The sequence below is a fragment of the Lissotriton vulgaris genome, chromosome 6 (assembly GCF_964263255.1).
Source record: "Lissotriton vulgaris chromosome 6, aLisVul1.2, whole genome shotgun sequence".
Lineage (NCBI taxonomy): Eukaryota > Metazoa > Chordata > Amphibia > Caudata > Salamandridae > Lissotriton > Lissotriton vulgaris.
In genome coordinates, this window is record NC_141694.1 from 1,762,685,900 (window position 1) to 1,762,706,570 (window position 20,671).

Genomic DNA, 20,671 nt, shown 5'->3' on the forward strand with positions numbered 1-20,671 from the left:
TACATTCAACTTAATGGTTTGATAAATGTAAGATGAAGCACCTTTGTTAATATCACACAAGTCACTGATACTCTCACAGAGTTATTCTAATTCATACCTTGATACCATACTTGTACTAAGAACAATAACAATGTTTTGCAAGACGTGATTCGACTGACTCCACTTGTTGAAGAAATACAATTAAATGTTCAGTTCTTAATCCAAATGGACATCTCTTTGGGGAAACAAAAAAACTGCACAAATAGAGTATGTAATCCTACTAGGGGACACCCTGTGAAAACTACAAAGGACAATATGCAGGATTGTAATTCTAATGGAAGACTTCTTGTGAAAACTACAAAGTGCAAATGGTTTAATGCTGGGTGGGCCTAATGGATGACCCCTTCATAATAAACAAATGCAAACTTTTATGAATATTTGAGCTTGGGAGTGGGAATACTTCTCTGATCCTAAAGATGTCTTTTGGCAACTTCTCAGAATAATAGGTTATGAGGATTTTAACTTCTAAACATCAAGTTCAGACTTCAACAACTATATATCCCAATTGCCTACCAAGGATGCTATTGACCATGAGAAACATATACTCTAGGCATTAAAGATGGTCACTGCCATTTGCAAGTCTTGTGAAAGTCCTGTGGCTATGTGGGACATGAAATGCTTCTTACGGGCATTTAGCGTAGCTCACCCCTCCGAAACATGAGGCGTATGTCCAGGCGGTGCCCAGAATGTCTGCACTGCTCCAGTCTCTATTGCTCCTGAAGACCCGCATGATTAGAAGATTCAGACTAAAAAGTTGCACAGGACTGACGGGCAGAAGTAAGCGTGTACCATGCTACATTATGATAGTGCCCCCCGTCCCTAAGGGCCGATGATTCAGTACCTGAACTCCTGGTTTGTCTGGATTAAGGTTGTAGAATTCTCCTAACAGGCGAGAAGCATGAAGATTCGAGCCTGGGTCTCATTATCGTCCCTCAAGTCCCAATACTGGAATTACCTTCTTATACATTCACACATCCAAAACCGTATGTGCTTCACAATTAACCTGAATTAGCAGTCTTGGTAGAATATTGTTTTGTAGAACAGGGTTTCAATGAGGACAAATAAAACAATGAATTGATTTTCCTGGGTTGGGGCAACTTTAAACATACAGTTACAAGGTTCACAATATATCCAATGGTAAATGGACCTATCAATGAGGTTGCAACTTAGAACCCGTCTTCAAATGTAAGTTCTTAGTGAGTATCCTAACTTTCTCACCCACTGTGTATTTGAGTGCTGGGATTCCATGTTTTTTCAGCATAAAGCTCACAACTAGTGTGGCTTTCTCTAATGATTCTAGAAGAGAGTACATCTAATGGTAATATTCTAGGCCAATGACCATGCAGACAAAACCCTAAAATAACATCAAGGCATAATATATGCCAAATTGTAGGCTTAAAAGCAGCATAACTCTACTATGGAAATGTATTCTGAGCGCAAACGCAAAATGTCCCAATGCAATGTTTTACATTTCCAAACAGTAATGGCCACTAAAAATTATTTTTGACTGTAGTTAAGGATTTAGCATTTTCAGGATCCCTTGCAATCTTAGAGTCATAAAGTCAGCTCATAGTATGTTAAATGAGTGACAAGCAAATGTGTGTACTTCTTGCCATGGTCAAAGGAGATTCACTCACTGTAGTATTTTCAATTCAAGATTGATTCTGTCAGAATAAAACATCTGCCTTTCCATTGTTTGAATGCATTTTATAGTTTATCACAAAGTCATAATCAGAAAGGAACTGCGTCCATCTGAGTTGTCTGTGAGTCAATGCAGTGACTGACTTTAAAGACTGTGAATGTCTCTAAGATGTGTAGATTTCTACTGTGTGTGCAGCTCCCAAGTTCTTTATCTGTGATGGTATAATTTAATTCTGCTTGGCAAATCTTCTGAGAAAGATTACAAATGTCTTGTTGCACAATTTCTAGGGGGCATTTGATGCTATATCATTTTTTCAATATAGGGAAGTTCCACGTTTGGGTGCTGTAAAATCGGAGCACTAAAAAGTGTTTCTTCAAAAAAACAAAATGTTTCAGTGTTAAAGACATTGCAGATGCAAATAAGTATATTTCCTTATTCGATAAAGGGGTGGTTTCATTTTTATCTGACATTGATGCTGATGCCCCTAGTTTGGCTGGTGTGAAAGTCCACGCCATGCTCTTTGCCGATGACACGCTACTAGTCTCTAAAACGCCCATGGAGCTTCAAAAACTGCTGGATCGGTTCTGTGTCTTCTGTAATTTAAGGGGCTTGGTTATTAACACTTCTAAAACCAAGCTCCTCTATTTTAATCCCAGTAGAAAAGCCAATCGTATGCTCACTCTTAACGAAGAGCCACTAGAGCGGGTTAAAATGTTCGACTATCTTGGGATTAGGATATCCGACCAACTCAAGTGGAACCCTCACATTGAAAAGATGGTTTTAAATCATAAACGGGTTGTGGGCGCCATAAGCAGGGAGCATAGATCTTCAGTATCAAGACCCATAGCTCCTGCCTTAGAGATCTATTCTGCAAAATCAGTAGGCAGTGCACTGTACGGGGCAGAGCTCTGGGGTTTTAATAATGTTGACCCCCTCGTAATGGCCGAAAACAAATTCTACAAGGAGCTATTGTCCATCCCCAGGAGTACCCCTAGCAAGCCCATTCAATACGATCTTGGACGCAGATCCATCAAAGATCTTTTAATTCTGCGTCCGCTTCTTTATTGGGCTCGCCTGTGGCGCACACCAGAGCTAGAGAGCTACGCAGATGGCCTTAAAGAAGTCATGAGCTTGCAGGGGTCGCACAAAATAGTCTGGCTCTCTAAAATTAAGGAACTTCTGACGGCCATTGGCCTATGGGTGGCGTGGGAGTCCGGTGCTTCATTATCCAAACTGGAAGTCAAGCGGGCTTACTGGCTGTGGGTCGACGCCCAAGAATCTAGAGCGGATAACTTGGGCAGACTCACCGATGAGTTTCGACTGCATAAGACCGTACCCTTGCTTGAACCCTACATGGACTTCATTAGAAAACCCAAAGATAGGGCCTTATATGTTCAGTTTAGAATGGGAACCCTACCAGTCCGTGAACGCACCTCTAAATGGAAACCACCGTATCAGTCGCTTGCCACCTGTCCGCACTGCAGCATTGAACTGGAAACTATTCCACATGTTTTTTTTGTCTGGAGTGCCTACAATAAACCCAGATCCAAATGGCTAAAACCTGTCTGTCGCCTACTTGAGACCAGAGGCTATGCCCCAGCACTAAGAATTTTACAATCTAACCCTAATACAGTATTGGCGTGTGGGGTACCCAAATTTCTTAGCTGGGCATGGGTGATCAGATTTAAAGCTATGTGATGAACTTTTTCCTACGCAATCCCTTGTTTTTCTCTTTTTATTTATCTCAAAGCTGTAAATGGTTTAATACTGTTTTAACTCGTATTTTTAACTATTTATTAAGTGTTTTTATCAATAACATGAATTGTATTTTTATTGTTATGTGCTTTTAAGATATTTCTATATCGAAATAAATAAGTATATGGGTTGGAATAATATTCTGGTGAAATACACCCTCTTTTGCTCCAGCAGCATCCTCAAAGAAGTCAAGCAACGTCAACTGTAACTGAAAATGGAATCTCATTGGAATGATCAAATTAGGAGATATATAGGATTGATATGGGTTGGCTTCTTACAAACAACTTAAGGAATGTGAACTGACAGAGTTTGAACACTTCCGGTACCTATAGTCTACACACATTATCATGGCTGAGGCAACACACTGCTTGAAGACAGTTCCTCACTATAAGTTAGACTGCTGTCAGAACCACTGCGAAAAAAGACAATACCCTACACATATAAAAAATATAATTATCGACTCACCAGACACACTGAATATGCTTAGAGAGCAGTGAGTGGCCGACCTTGGTTCATTAGAGGACTGGGCGCAAGCCCTACAGTGTCCAAGAGAGGTTGCCATTAGAATGGACTTTAGACTGATTCAAGTCAAAGTTCTCATAAGGTCTACTACTCCAAATCCCAAATGGGTAAATATGTCAGGTCTAGTTTAGATCTACACCTTAGGGGATGAGGATGGGTGAAGGCCTCTTTTCATATCTTCTTGACTTGTCCATAGAGGCAGCCCTTCTGGAGCACAATCAGGGGCTGCTTATAGCTAGTGATAAAAGTTTCCATTGAAGGGCATGCATCTCTTACTGGGTATATGGGGAGCAAACAACTCTTCCTGATACATGAAATTACTATGCAATTACTATGCAATTTAGGACTGGCTGTGGGGAAGGCATAATGTTGCCTGTTGTTAGTCGACTAAGGGTCCCTGCAAACTGGTTGAGTGGAAAAAGGACATGGACTTGTGTGTGACTATAATGGACAGGGGAAGTCAGAAGTAACATAACAAAGTCTGAAACCTTGATCTAGGTTAATGGTTTAATGCTGGGTGGGCAAAATAGGAAGGGTGGAAGTTCTACTACCTCTCTGAGACAAGGTGGAATAGTCAGTAATGTAGCACATGGTATTTCTATTGCACAAATCTAGCCAAAAGGCGCAAAGTATATGGTCAAAGACAAACAAACTCAACGAGAAGAGGAGAGGAGAGAAAGCTGAGTTGTGAGCTGTGAATGCATTGTGATGTAGTGTTCTTTAACAAGGTGAATCTTCAACTCTTTTCAAAATTGGAGCAGAGCTGGAATCAGCGCTTAATTTGTAAAATAATAAGAACCAGCTCAGAAAAATATCAGCATTGCTGAATATCAAGGGGGCTTAAATTTGCTGCATGACATTCCCGGTAGAACGCCTGGACAGCTATAACTAGTGCAACTTTCCAAGCTAAAAGTCAGTACTTCACCGTAAAAATAGAGGAGGCAAAATACTCTAGCCGAGAACTATTCTCTACGGTGAAAAAATTGCCCAAAATAAACATAAACAAGAACCTGCCAACTAGTATGGAGTTCTGCAATACTCGGGGCCAGTTCTTCGTCGACAAAGTGACTAGGGTCTATGAACCCTTTAGTGCAACCAACCTACAGACCCCCGCCCTAGACAAAACAAACCAAAACGAAAACTCGACCCCCACAAAAACACCTAAAACTCCACCATTCAAGTTCTGTATTCCTGAGAGAGAACAGGTCCATCAAGTAATTATGAGTACTAATTCTGGGGCAGCTTCAGATCCCTGTCCACCAAAAATTTTCCACCTTTTTCCTGAATTGCTCAGCCAGAAATTGATAGAACTTCTGGGACACATAGTGAACTCAGGTACCTACCCCGACCTCTGGAAATTAACATCAGTCCTACCGCTGCTAAAAAAAACTAACTTAGACCCAGAAGAACCGGGAAACTACAGGCCAATAGCCAGGATTCCCTTTTGTGCCAAGGTAGTCGAAAAAATCCTGAACAAACAACTTGCCCAGTTTATCACTGAGGCAGATATCCTAGACCCGTCCCAGTACGGTTTCCGTGAGGGACACGGTACTGAGACAGCCCTATTGATGGCGGTGGAAGAACTCAGGGGCGTGCTGGACGCCGGGGGGAAGGCCGCTTTGATTTTATTAGATCTCTCGGCGGCCTTCGACACGGTTAACCATGGCACGCTCCTGAACCGACTTGCATCAGCAGGAGCACACAAGGATGTACGAAATTTACTGGCTTCTTTCCTAGACAGTAGAACCTTCACGGTAGAACTTGGAGGGATAAGATCTAAACCCTTCAACTCACCCAGTGGGGTTCCACAGGGATCATCATTAAGCCCTACGCTTTTTAATCTATATGTAGCACCACTGGCTGGAATTATTAGGGCAGCAGGATTCCTGCCAGTGTCATACGCGGACGACACACAAATAGTTGTGTCAATTAAAAATGATAGCTCTAATACCGCAGACAAGTTTCAAAGCTGCATGACACAGGTCAGCCAGTGGATGGGGCAGAATTGCTAGAAACTGAATGGGGACAAGAGTGAGGTCATGCTGCTAGGAGCAAATGCAGAAATTTGGGCACCAGATTGGTGGCCGGCGGATCTGGGAAACTGTCCGTCACCCGTAACGAAAGTCAAAAACTTAGGTATCATGTTAGATAACAGGCTTACCTTTGATGCCCAAACTAACAAACTGGCATCGACTATGTGGTTCATCCTAAAAATGATCAGGAAACTAATGCCGTACATTCCTCTGGATTCCCGCAAAACCGTAGTGACCACCTTAGCCTTGTCAAGACTCGATTACGGGAATGCATTATACGCTGGGATGCAGGCACAGTACTTAAACAAACTACAACGCCTGCAGAACTCAGCAGCACGCCTGATCCTGGACATCCCTAGAACTGAACACATATCACACCATCTAGATACATTACATTGGCTCCCTATGGCAAAACGAATAAGGTTCAAATCCCTATGTCTAACCTACAAGGCACTCCAGGACAAGGGACCCTTGTTCCTTAGAACCCACCTAAAGCCATATACCCCCTCAAGAGAACTGAGATCAAGCCAGGCTAAGCTTATACAAGTTCCCAGGTTCAAACAGGCAAGATGGGGAGGCAGAAGTTTTATGCTGCATGCTGCCAAAGACTGGAACCGTCTTCCCCTTGCTATCAAAAATAGCACCTCCCTAATGTCGTTTAGGAAATCAGTGAAGACATGGCTCTTCAACCTCCACTAAACCCAGCTCCCGCGCCATCAGGACAAGGTCTCTTTCCTCAGCGCCAAGACGCCCAAGGGCATACGAGCGCTCTACAAAACTACAAATCAAATCAATCAAATCAAATCAAATCAAATCAAGGGCAGTATTGGGAATATCTGAAAATAAGGTAAACAAATTAATCAGCATTCGTCTGATGAGTACTTTTATGGGTGCAAATCTATAATTTCCTTTGTTAATCAGCCCTGTATGCTTTATACTGAGAGTTCCTCCACCTCGGGAGTGCTTAGCTACAGTTTTTCTTCATATTTATTCCCAAGGAAATATGGCAGAACAGGTCTACTTGTAGAGTTGCTTGGCCTCGCTATTTCTACGACAGTCCTTCTGCTTCTACCTGCTTAGAAAATTCGAGGAGAGTTGGAGGAGGTGGCACGCCTCTGATGTGGGTAAAGAGGACTCCTCGTGACAGGTGTGGACTGTAGTCTTTGTGGAGTCAGTGACATTATTTCTGCCTGCGAATCACCATGATGGGCAGGCACACTGGGTGGCAAAAACAGGACAAAAGGCTCTTCCTGCCCTCCTCTCCTTCAGGAACTGACGTCTGCCTTACAAAATGCCACATACACACAGGCAAGTAGAAGTAGGAAAGTACAGAGGAGACACCAGTGAAAATCCAAATAAATGCTCTGATAAGAATAGAGAAAGCACCTTCACAACGTTCTCTATGCTGACTGAATCTTGTCAGACCAGCTTCCACCTGCATATAAGTATTTTAGCCTTGATTTTGAACTTTGTTTGAACCTTGGCCACTATTTAATATTTATCAAGAATTACATGACTCCACCAGGTATTTGATAACTTGTTAATGAGCTCTCTTGATCATTACTGGGGGAGAGGGTGGTCGACCTCGAATCTGGGGAACTGAGTTTGAGTCTCGGCAATGACGCTGAACATCCTGTGATTCTGGGAAAATATCTTAATCTCTCCGTGCCTAAAAAAAAAAATGAATGTGTCCTCATCTAACGCAACTGGTGCTATGTAAAGCGCTCTGATACCCAATTCGGGTCAAGTTTGCGCTATATAAAACTCTATAATAAATAAATAATAAATACCTTTCTACGTCCCAACTTAAGACTTAGCCTATCCTATCACTATATATTCATTTGAAGACTCCACCTGGAGAAAACTCAGTCTCAGTCACACTGACATCTACCTCAGGTAGTCATTTGTTGATCTCTTTTTAATTTGAAGAAGAGGTGGGAAGAGAAGAACTTTTATGTCTCATTTGACCATACACTAATTTTCCTTTATCTTTCCACAGCTTCCTTGGTGTCACTGTTGTCTGTTTCCCTGTCGCTACAAGGGGGATTTGCTTTTTGTGCCTATGACATGGGGATGAGGGCAGGGTGCCCTTAGGTGGTAGAGATGCACCCCCTCTTGTCACTCAAGAGGGAGTCAGCCCTTCCCGTCTGATTCTGAGAGCACCTTAAGCCAAGAAGGCCTCTTGACGTTATTGACGGATAACATATGTTTATTCTTACTAATCTGTACTCATTTTATTGGATTCAGGAGGTTGAAAGGCAGAGTGTAGCTGCCCAGGTTATCATATGGGAAGAGGAGCTTAGGCTAATTTCCCCAGCCCCCCCTCTTTTAATGGCCCCATGCTGCCACTGCTAAATCTATCTAAATATCACAATATCAGGGTTTACCTGCTCATATTCTTGTTAAGGCAGGTAGCCTTTTTTGCTACTAAGTTTTGCCATAAAATCAGAGATGGGTCCTTTATCATGTCTGTGAACTGAGCCCCATAAAAGCTTCTGACAATCCAGGACCTGCCAAGTTTTGAACTTCCGATTTAAGGCGGATAAGCATAGATCAATTAGTCCACTCAGCTACAAGTACTGGTAGGTAGTGATGCTGGGTGAATTTTGCTGTTGGGAATTTAAAGAGTTTTGAAACAACTTATCTCTGGCAGCAAATTTAGTTTAAAACACAGTATGGCCACATGGCACACCAAGTCAGTTGGCAGCCACCTTGACTTGTCTAGCTTTGGAACTGTGATACAATGTTTAGCAGAGTAATCGGGGAGAGGTTGGGGGAGAAAGAGTGAGATGGGTGAGTTGAGAGGGTGAAGGAAGGGGGACAAAGGTTGATAGGCGTGTAACGGAAAGAAGAGTTTGTGGAGGTCTCATGCTCTGTCTCTTTGTCTGCATCAGCTATGGGGCAACCAAGATAGACACTTTTTTATGACATTTTGATGTTTGTTCAGGTGCAATGCTTGTTACTGACTGTGGCGCCTGAGTTGGAGCTCGCCTCTACCCATACTTTTAAAAATCTCTGCCTCAACATGGGCTGGTTGGCTTCACAGGGACCAAGCGATACAAAGGAGCAGCTGTGCCAATGAGGCCTATTGACTGCTGACATTCTGTTATTTTTCAAGCTTAGTAGTGTGCAAAGTCTCTTGACTCCTGAATGTGGGATCTGAGTGGGTAGGTTTTCTTCAACTGGGGCCTCAGGGTCTAGAACATTTTCTGCTGGATTTACCATCTACCTGTTATCTTGAATTTGCCTGTTGTAGGTGGATGCAAAGGCTGGTTGTTGGTGAGGAAGCATTGTGCCGGAAATTGTCACTGCTGACTATGTCACATCTTGTCTCAGAGTGTGCCAGTATGAAGAAGAAGGAGGACTACTTAATTGGTAAATGATACATGCATGGAATCATTAGGACCAATAATAATTATACATTTTAAAAGCACCGTCGAAGGACACTGGGAGCTAGCCAGCCAGCCAGAATAATCTTTTTGCAGGCTATTGCCCTTAACTGCCCAGGGAACATTGAATGTTGAGACACCATCAATTGCAACGGAGTTGCAGAGGCATAGCAATGGCTGGTGTAGCCTTTTGGCTCCAATATTCCAGTGTTTGTCTTCCTGTTGCTTCTTCTTTAATTTAGAACATCCTGACCTCAGTAAGATTTAAACAATAAAAAACACACTGAAATTCACCATTTATAGTTTACAGAGCTAACTACAACTTGTGCCCCCCGTGCTGGCTCCAAAAAGGCCTCATCAGCAAACCAGAAGAATTGCATTTTTTTAATTTCGGCACAATTGTCAATATATATAGAACTTTTTTACCTTCATTTTTCCAGAACTACTGAATGGATTTACATCAAATCACAAAAAGCATGCATTTTGTTTATAGATTTAACTTTCGGCCAAATTCCGTCCAGCCATTTTCAGCTGTGGAGGTGTCTAAAACTCTCCATGGAAATTGTATCAGGAAATCGAGTTACAGGCCTCCCTATTTTCTCGCCTCCCACTTGACGGATGACCCCGAGACTTTCAAGTAATGAGCAGAGGTGGATGAGCTTTTAAAAAAAAAAAGATTTGTGAGGATTCATCAAACAGCACCATAGTTATTAGCAAAACAAAAAACACTCTTCCTGTAAAAAGTCTGACATAACTATAACTAAACACTGATGACCACCACAGTGTAATTATACATAGATTTAATATATATAGATTTAAAAATAGCTGCTTTGCAGTGAAAGGTAAAAATATGCATAACAAGGTGAAATTCTGTGCCTATTCCTAGAACTTTCAATAGCTGTCATGGCAGGGTCCAAGATTTGGCAAAGGAAAAATAGAGCTATGGTACTGCTCCCATTTGGCGCCAGTGGTTGCTATCTGTAGGGACAGGTATGAATACTGCTGGCAGCCATTTTCACAATATTTAGAGAAAGAATGACGACTTTAAAAACTAACTAGAGGTCATTGCTGCACATTTCTTCTTCAGAAGAAGGCTTTAACAATTATTACCAAGACCTATAATGGGATGCCTTCCATTATTACCCAGGCAGCTCCCAGTAAAATATGTCCTGAAACCCTTTTATCGGAAATGCAATTTCCACTCGGGATGGTCTAAACGACCCCCTCAAACATGCTCTTGTGCTAAGAAGAAAATATGTTTTCAGAAGGCGCCTTCATGTCCACCCAACAAATATTGACGGCGTTTAGTCCTCAGCTCCTTCAAGTAGACATAAATACAATCCTGTGTTATATAGATCGTAAAGTCTAATGGTTTACAAAAACTGGTGCCAAAGCTATTCAAGAAAAGAATAGAGATGTGCTCACTGAAAAAAACAGGAAGCAGAGAGACAAAATGGCCACCTGAGTCAGATGAGATTTCCTGTCAGACATTGCTTTCAACTGACCAGCTGCAAATGGTTTCTGCTGGATCCAAAGCATTCAACTATGGATGCCTCACACGAAGGATTAGCAAAAAGAGGTACATAACCTAATAAAAGCACTTCACTCAAAACCTAAGAACTTTTGAGACATAATTATGTGTTAGATAGCTGCCACAGATTCCTCATATTAAAACGACAGACCGGGTTGGGGACCTTTTCCCTACTCCTGAATATCCTCCAAGAGAAGTTATATTGAGAAGGCACCAGCACCAAAAATTTAAGAAAGGTCACTGCATCCATTCGTGATGTCAGTTCCTTAAATCCATGTACCATGAATGAATGAAACACTTATTTATAGAGCACGGACGTTTGCCTGTAGGTTCTGTCGCGCTATCATAGATATCAATAGCAGAATTTTTTTTTTTTGTCCTCATATATGCCACCAGATTTCGTATGCTCTAGATGGGTCTCGCTGTTGCCTCTTATACTGACATTTTCGAGTCCGCCCTGGAGACAGTATCATGGCAGACAGGGATGTCCCGGAGGTAGGTTGTTTTCCTTATCCTACTCCCTCTAGCCTATGATGGAAAGCTTTAAGCCAGGGGGAGGACAGGACCGACACAACCTCTGGCATAATCATCGGACGATTTACTTGTTTAACCAGACCTCAAGTTTAGACCAGACATTCTCAGTATTCTCGTTGCGTCCAACCATGTCCATCTTACATACTTCCATTATATATTTTAAACATTCTGTAAATCTGGGGGAACTGTTGACTTCCACTCCATGCAAATTTGTCTCCTATCAATAACTACTACATAAAAAATAAACTGAGTATCCAAACTATTAATGTTATAGTCTTTCAGCAAACCGAAAAATATAAGTCTAGGCGAACATATAATAGTTGTTGACAATACCTCGCCTAAAAAATCTACAATCGCTCTCCAATAGTCCTGAATTACCCGACACTCTAAAAAGATATGGACATCATCTGCTGCATTGTAGTTACATCGGGGACAGTAATAATTATTTTGCGTTATCTTGTGCAGTTTGGCCGGGGTCCAATATACTCTATAAACTGTGAATAAATGATTACGTCTTAAATTAGCTGGTTTGATTAACCTCTGGGAAAGGGAAAAGGAATCTGACCATATTTTAATACCTTCTTCAGGAAGTTCAGCTATACTGTTTCCCCATTATTTATCACCTCCGAGTATAGTTTGTTCTCTTCATCCTTGATTATCAACTTATACCAAAACAATACTTCTTTTATCCAGTTTCCCCCTCTACAAACTGCATCAAGAATGGCTGGATCTTTTTCCCGCTGCAGATTCTGACTTGACCACCAAGCAGATAGTTGGTAATATTTAAACCTAGTCAGGTGTCCATTTGTGAGTTGTGTTAAGGAGTTCCAATCCATTAGGCCTGAATCTACCCATAGATCTCCCCACTTTTGTAGTCCAGCTATTTTCAGGGGTTGTGAGAGCTGATCTTGGAGACATAGAGGCGTTCCCGGGGAATCCCAGATTGGAGTGTATGTATGATAATAAGGAATATTATGAACCTTCCGAATGAACTCCCAGTTTTTAAGTGCAGTCTGAAGTATCTTAAGGCGGATTTTTTTAAAAAAATTCTGGTCTCCGAACTTGAATAAAAAATAATCATGGTCATAAGGTAAACCGTATAATAAAGCCTGAAACAAGCGGCCCTGTGATGATGCGTCTAACGTGTTCGCAAGTAGCCTGAAGTTTTTAAAATGAAAGGCGTGACAATATGATAGTAAGTCTGGAAGGGCTAAATCTCCGATTTTTAAACCCCTTCTCAATTTTTTCCATGCTATCCTGGATGACTTACAAGCCCATATAAATGATCCAATCTTACCCTGGAGAATACTAATATCTTTCAAAGAAAATGATAAAGGGATACAATTATATAAAAAAGTCAATTTGGGAAGGATAGTCATTTTGATGAGGTTAACTCGGCCATAGATATTTAGTGGCAGATTCCCCCATCTTGTTAAAGTTTTATTAATGTCTTTGACCACCGTCTGCCAACTAAGTAATGGTATGTTCTTTAGTGCTTGAGTTAAATAGATTCCCAAGTATCGCATTTTTTGTTTCACGCCCTGTATTTGTATGTTGTTATTCCAACCCATTATCTCTGTTTCTCCCTATTAATCTGGTAGCCTGATAATTTTCCAAATTCTTCTGATAGATAAAATAGCCTGGGTATTGCTACTGAGTGATTAGAAGTATACAAGAGGAGGTCATCTGCATACAGGGCAGTTTTTTTTTTTTTTACATTTTTGAAAACCTTTATTGTGCACGAAATACAGAACAAATACGGGCCCACAACCTTCCGGCCGGCCACGAACTCTCATGTAGCACTAAAGCATGCAATACGGTGACATAGTAATACAGCTGCACATCGGCTATTAATCAGGAATCAGACTGGAGGATGCCGCAAGACCATGTCGCAGGAGTTATTAAGGTTAAGTTTTCAAGTTTTTTTTTTTGCAACTAGTAAAGTCAGGTCGTATTGTTCCGTACTCATAAAATGATAAAGTAAGAGCAAGGACCATGCAGGTGGGACATGACAGTAGCTACGATTCACGCAATCCACATCTCTACAAGCAGTCCCGACCGGGCAGGATGGCCACACAATATTCACGTTACAGGGTAGCAATCCCAACTACCCACTCATATCTACTCCGCCACCCTTCACCCAATATGCCTGAACACGGGCCAAGAAAAAGGAAAAACATAAAAGAAGCAAAAACAGGTCCCATAGAAACTAACCAAAAATAAAATGTAACCCCCCACCCTACACACATGCAGAGGCTATGGCCTACCCCCCCCCCTAGCAGAGTGTCTGTCGCCCCATAAACCCGAAATACAGCAAGAGAAGAAAAGAAGTAGAAGAAAAAGGTAAGATAAAGCAAGAAAATTGTAGAAAAGGAAGAAAGAAAAAACAGGAAACGAAAAATTTTAACACTTGAATATAGGGAGGAAGAAAAGAACAAGCTGATCTACCACTCCCAAAAAGAAGGAAGCGGGGAGGAGCCCTCACAATACCAGAACTCCCGGACTCCCAGCCATCTGCAACCCCTACGTCATGTTAGTGTTCCGGTCCGGATCCCCCCGGCTAGTCAGATACAGGGTCCGCAGCCATCAACCGCAACTTCCGTCCCTGAGCCACCCGCCCGCAAAACAACAGTCGCCCCATAAAGAGGAACCAAAAATGATAGAACACAATACTTGCGACTTGAAATGAAGGGAGAGGCCAGCGCGCAGAACAGGAAATACAGTATGAAATAGGTGGAAGTCTCACTGAATGCACAATCAATACATCAACAAGTATTTCAGTCCGGGGTCACAACCAGGCAGACAGTCAGTGCCAATAAGGGAAGAGTCATCAGCCCTGTCCCGAACGTCGGAATCCCACCAGGCAGAGCCACAGCGAAGCAGTGTGACAATACGGCCACAGAGAGAGTGAGAGTGTCGCAGGAACACAAAATGGCCGTCGAGAGCCAACAGTAACTCCATCAACTGTAGTAGTGAGTTCCCCAGGAACCTGCAGAGCGTACGAGTCCTTCGGATACAAGGTCGGAGGGCACAACCCAGGGGCCGGTGACGAGGTCGACAATGCCTGAGACATGTCCCAAGGCACTCGCGATGAGTATTCCAACAATGTTGCACTCTCCGGTGAAAGGAGAAACAAAGTATCCCAGATAGAGGCAGCAGGCGGACAATCTCGGGCATCAGTAAATTCGGGAGCGGGCACCTTTGTCCAGTTGGCAGAAGGAAGCACTTTATCGCCATGAAGCTCCGGCTGAGATGAGGGTAGATTTGGCGGGGTCAGTACATCGCAGTCCCGCCGCAGCGACGACGCCATGTCGTCCAGCTTCTTTCGCAGCACTTGGCAGCCTTGGCGCATATCAGCGCGGAGGTCATGCAGGGCAGTCAGGAGGATTTTGAGGGAAAGTGCAGGCTGAAGCCCCCGGCTCTCACTTCCCAAGGAAGGTATTCGGGAATCGGACCCCATCACAGGCGGGGCAACACAGGCCAGCGACAGGGACGGGCGCTCTCCCCCACGCCTCGGAGCCTCAAACAAAGACATCATGGCGAAAGTCCGGGGAAATCGCAGGATAATCGTGGCACAGGCGAGCGTCCTTGCGGGGCTACAGCATTACGAAGTACAGCACCAGTGAGGCACACAGCGCGGAGAGGCGCCCCGTACCAAAGGGGGGTAGTGAGGCGTGGGGTCAGGCAAGCATAGGCTATCAAACATGGCCGTGCAACACTCTCCGTTCGTACCTGCCCCAAACAAAGGATCCGGTGCTATAGGGTGCCTCAGCTCAACAAGCGCTCGCTCCTGGCCTCCGTTTGCAAATCGCCATAAGCGTCGCAGCACAGACAGTGCATCGCGAGGTCCCCACCGGTGCTCAGGTCGTCAGCGCCGATCAGGCATCCTGGCCGCCATCAGGTCTCCGGGGAACGGCAGAGAGCTTTTGTGCAGGCGGGCTCCCGGGCTGCAGGCAGTACCGCGGCTATCTCCGGCCGCCGGGCAGGTCGAGAGACCAGGAACACACCGCTGGAATCAGCGCCGCGCCGCACTTCATCCAGTAGTGAATTGCATCAGGATTTATGCCAGGATCACGGTGCGGCGGTAGCAGGCTGAAGGAGCCGGGAGCCTACAGGTCTGCTTCGGTCGCCATCTTGGCTCCTCCCAGGGCAGTTTTTAATAACATATTGCCAAGCTTAAAAGGTTGAATTATATTATCGTCTCTAATTCCGCAAACAAAAGGCTCCATGTAGACATCAAACAAAAGAGGGGATAAAGGGCAACCCTGTCTGGTGCCTCGAGATACATCAAACCAATCAGATAATATTCCATTTACCAAAACTTTTGCCTTTGGGTTATGATACAATGATTTGACAGCCTTAATAAAGGTTAGGGGGAACCCAAATGTCGACATTGTAGCCCATAAATATTTCCAGTTGACCTGATCAAAAGCCTTAGCCGCATCTATCGCAACCAAGGCCAACGGGAGGTCTTTATCGTTAGCATAATCTATAGCCCCTATCACTTGGAATGTTAATTCGTTTAGCTGTCTCCCTGGAATAAAACCTCTTTGATCAGGGTGGATTATAGATTTTATAATCTTCGATAATCTGGTAGCTAGGATTCCGGAGTAGATTTTCATATCTGTATTTAAAAGTGAAATTGGTCTGTACGACTCATTTCTCTTTGGGTCTTTATTAAGTTTTACTATGAGCGTTATAGTGGCTTCGGCCCAAGAAGGGGGAACAGAGTAGCCGTGAGTTAATAAGAGGTTAAAAAGTGCCCTGAGTGTAGGTAATAGCTGATCTTTGTTGTCCATGTAGATCTCAATGGGCATCCCATATGAACCTGCAGCTTTTCCCCGTTTCATTTTCTTTAGTTGGTTTAGTATTTCCCCTTCTGTTATCTCACTTTCCAGGTATGTTTTATCAAGTTCTGACATTTGAGGTAAATTTTTCGATAGCAACCAGGTTTCTATATCATCCCCATTGGGGTCTTTATCTTCCGTGTAGAGGCTTCTCATGAAGCACCTTGCTTCCTCTCTAATCTCGGCATCTGCCTCTATCAGGTCTCCTGTCTGTCTTTGTAGTAAGGCTTTAATATTGTTCCTCGTTCTCTCTTCTCTAGATTTCCAGGCTAGGAGGGCTCCACATTTTTCTCCGTATTCGAAATTCTTTAATCTACTGGTCTCCCACTTTTCTTTAAGAGTTTTCTCATCCCAGACTTTAAGCAGAAGTTGTAGCTCAGTGAGTTCCTTCTCTATCAAATGAACTCTCTTGGAGTTGTTTAAGATTGCGTTTTGTAACTCAAGATCTTTTCTTGTTATTGCCGCCAGGTCTTCTTTTCTTTTTACTTTCATACTCTTTCTCTTATAAATCATTAAAGAGCCTAAGACTCCTCTCAGAAAGGCTTTATAGGCCTCCCACACTACCTGGGGGGTGGAGGTGCCTGAGTTTATTATAAAAAATTCTGCAGTTTTATCTTTAACTTCTAGTTTTTACTTGGTCATCTAATAAGAGTGATCTCTCCAGGGTCCATCTTATTTTTAAAGGACTTAAATTCAATACGATTACCATTTCCAGTACTGCATGATCTGACATCCCTATCGGTGTGAAGGAAAGGTAATTGATGTCTGTGAGGAAATGCTGGTCAACTAAGAAGTGGTCAATCCTAGAATAATTCTTATATTTCTTGCTGTAGAAAGTAAACCCTTGTAAGGTTCTGTATTTTTTCCTCCATACATCTAGAAGACTGAAGTCCTTCATTATAGCGTCTAAGGTAGCGAGTGATTTTGAGGGAGCGTGATATTTAGCTTTAGAGGTTCTATCTAGCTTCTGATCAAAGACCAGATTAAAATCGCCTCCCAAAATTACCGGGCCAGTTGACCCTAATAATGCTGTCGCTAGCTTAGATAGTGGGCCCGGGTTATCATCATTCGGACCATAGTACACAGCCAGTGTGTACGGGATGTTTTGAATATGTATTACTGCTACCAACCATCTTCCTGATTGGTCTGTCTCGTATTTTTCAAACTTATCCCACTATTTGCTCGAATTATGATGGAAACTCCCCTTGTGGTACCAGATTGCCTGGAGCAAATTATTTCCTGGACCCACCTTAAGTTCTTAAAAAGAGAACTGCAAATATCTGCCTCTAGATGGGTTTCTTGTAGCATTATAAGATGTGCATCTGAGTTTTTTAAAAATTCACAAATCCTATTCTGTTTCTTTTTTTCCCCCAAGCCATTAATATTCCAGGACAGGACTTTAAGCCTATATGGATTACTCATAAGCCTACTATCATCTCGTATCCATCCATGGCTATATACAAACTATATTCACCTATATATGAGGATTTTTTATTTTTTATCATTTTCCCTTTGTTCCCTCCACCCAGTGAACACCCTCCCCCCTGAGGAACCCCCCCAGCATACCAGACGATGGTTTCACCTTTCGGAGCACCTAGGCGGATCCCCTGACCGAATCAAATATATTATAGCGAGTGAAAAGTGTAGCGTTAAATAAGTCGTGTTCCCTTTACCGTGATTTAGTGTTTCAGTGCTTCGATCTATTCTTCATTTAATCCTTAATTTTATTTGAATTTTATTATTTTTTACCCCCTTTTTTGTATTATTTTTAAGAGTAGTAACAAAATCTGCCCTTTATTGATCTTCCTGATCATTTCTCATACGGCCTAAAAGATTATCTACCTCTTCAGGCTGTGAAAAACTATAGGTCCTATTCTTCCACATAATTCTGAGCAAGGCAGGAAACCTCATCTGCACGTGCGCACCCAGTGACCTCAAGTCTGGCATTCTGGTGCCCAGTTCCCATTGTCTCTGTGCAGTTCTCGCTCCTCTATCAGACCTGATAAGATATGGACTGGACCGATACCGAAGGTCTATTTTCGACAGGCATCTCCCTAGAATGAGCTCCTTGACACTAAATGTTTGAAAATGTACCAATATTTTCCTTGGTGCTTTCCTGTCTGTGCGTCTCTTATAAGGGTCTCTATGCACTCTTTGAATTTCGGTTTCCAGGTCTATATCTGGGCGATATTTTAAAACGCCTTCTCTCAGGAGCTTGCAAACAAATCCCTTTATATCCTCCAACTCTTCCCCCTCTGGTATTTTCAGAATCCTTAGGTTATTCCTACATGCCTGGGTCTCGAATCTCTCAACATCCATGGCCAATGTTCTGTTTTGGGCTTTCAAAGTATCTATGTCTTTTAAGTTTCCATGTACGGTTTTGTTCAATGCTGCTACTTCTGTTTCCAGTTTACCAGTGCGAAGAATAACATCCTCTAACTTAGATTCCAAAAGGTCAAATCTGTCATGTATTGTTTTTTGATTAGTCTCTGATATCTCAAATTTTGACATCATATCGCTTCTCATTGATCGAAAGAGATCCCCCAAGCGATCCCCCAAGCGATCATTCTCTTGCTCACATAGTTCTTCAGAACCTCTTCTCGTTGTGGTAAGAGCTGAAGCTGAGTCTGATTGGTTGTCGTTATTAAGATCCTGCCTCCTGGTTCCCTCACCAACCCCCTTAGAGCTATTTTGTACAGGTTTAGCTGTTACCGACTGACTCTTTGGTCTGGTGTCCTGCTTTCCTTGCGTTTTATCGCCAGAAGATGCTTTATTTAAATTGGCAGGAGTAGACGGTACAGGGGATATACCTGGATTTTTAGACTCAGGAGGATTCGGCTGAACCTGTTGATGCTCTAAACCAGCCGATATCAGGGTCTCTGCGCCCCCCACTTCCTCACATATCACTTCCCCATTCAAGGGGACCAATGACCCAGCACTTTCCATGTTGCCCAAGTTGCCCAAGTTCTCCAGAGGCCCAAAACGATTTTTAGAGATATAGTGCTGGTACTATCCTCCATTAGCGTGGCGGAACTCATAGCCTGATCTAAAACTTAAAAAATAAGATTTGAGTGAAGGGGTACTCTTCACCACCTGTTTATCGGGAGTAACTCCTTTAGATTTTTTTACTAAAGTGTTTTTTTTGTTTTTCCTTTTACAGGGAGTTAATGGCATAGGTCTTTCCCTCTCTTCAAATTCCAACGCACCCCTTTCCTTTAGCTCTACTCTGGATCTCAGCTGATACCTGTTCCTTTTTATTGGGGGGGTATTTCTTTTTCTCGCTGTACTCAAGTTTATATCTACTGTGACAGGCTCGGCTGCAGTGGTTAATGCAGCTGCTATTGGCTTCTTTGCTGACTCAACAGGTTTCACTAAAGCCAGCTTCTGCACTGGTAGTATATTTAAATGTGCAAAGTTATTTTTAACAGCTGGAGCCTCAGTCTGCGCTTGCTCCATACAGTCCTGCCTCCCAGAAGAAAACAAGTGATTTGCTGCTGAATCCCCCTTCTTCCCCCACCTTACCGCAAATAAGTAGAGCTTCTTCCCAGCCACAGCCTTGCAAGGTTGTTTATAAACATTATACGCCGGTCCTCTTAGTTTAAGTTGAAATAGAACGGAGCGAAATCTGCTCCACAGACACCGCCGGCGTTCTTCCAGCGTGAGCAGTGACACAGGTGGGCGCAGGTCCTAGCGCCGACCTCTTCCTCGCGTGTCTGAGCCAGCCGTCACCTCGTAGGAGAGAAAGCAAACGAAACCGATTTGAAAGATGCGCGGGATCCTTTCACGGCGCAGTAATCACATCTCACCTCAAAGCAGGGGACATAAGACTATGAAATCTTTTCTCGCGCAATACTCGGTCTTTCCCCATTCAGTCTTCAGGGATTCCTAGGTGCGTCCGCGACCGGCTCTCAGCCCGCCGCCATGTTCCTCGTGGGCCATCAATAGCAGAATTGACTGAAACACTGTAATAACAAAATGACCAAGGCCATTCTTCTCTTTAGCATCACTGTTGCTGAGGGTTATTAATCGTAGAATAATACCTGAAAGGCGGTGCCCTAAGAGTCCTGTCCTGGGCACTTCAAAAGGCCTTCCTCTTCCTGATCAGAAAAGCAAGTTCTGGTGCTCAGGAAACAGGAATTATATGTATGGTAAACAGAGAACCCCACCATGAGACCATGCAATAGTTAAAATCATGACTTCTCTTTAAAATCTGAACCCTGCTACTTCTTCAGTAGAAGCAAGCATCAATAAATGCAGGGAAGCACTCATTCTTGGTATATGCATGAGGAGAACACACACAACTATGCCTAAATCCTCTGTGCCACAGATGCAGCTCGTGTCTTCTGGGCCATGAGCCCAGCCAGAGATTTCAACTTCCA

The 20,671-nt window shown here is 43.1% G+C and overlaps 1 long non-coding RNA gene across 1 annotated transcript in view; it reads right to left on the reverse strand.

Moving 5' to 3' along the window:
- The window catches only part of LOC147709433 (uncharacterized), a 90,031-nt gene that overhangs the window by 557 nt on the left and 68,803 nt on the right, over nt 1-20,671 (reverse strand). The gene's annotated exons all lie outside the window — the stretch shown is intronic.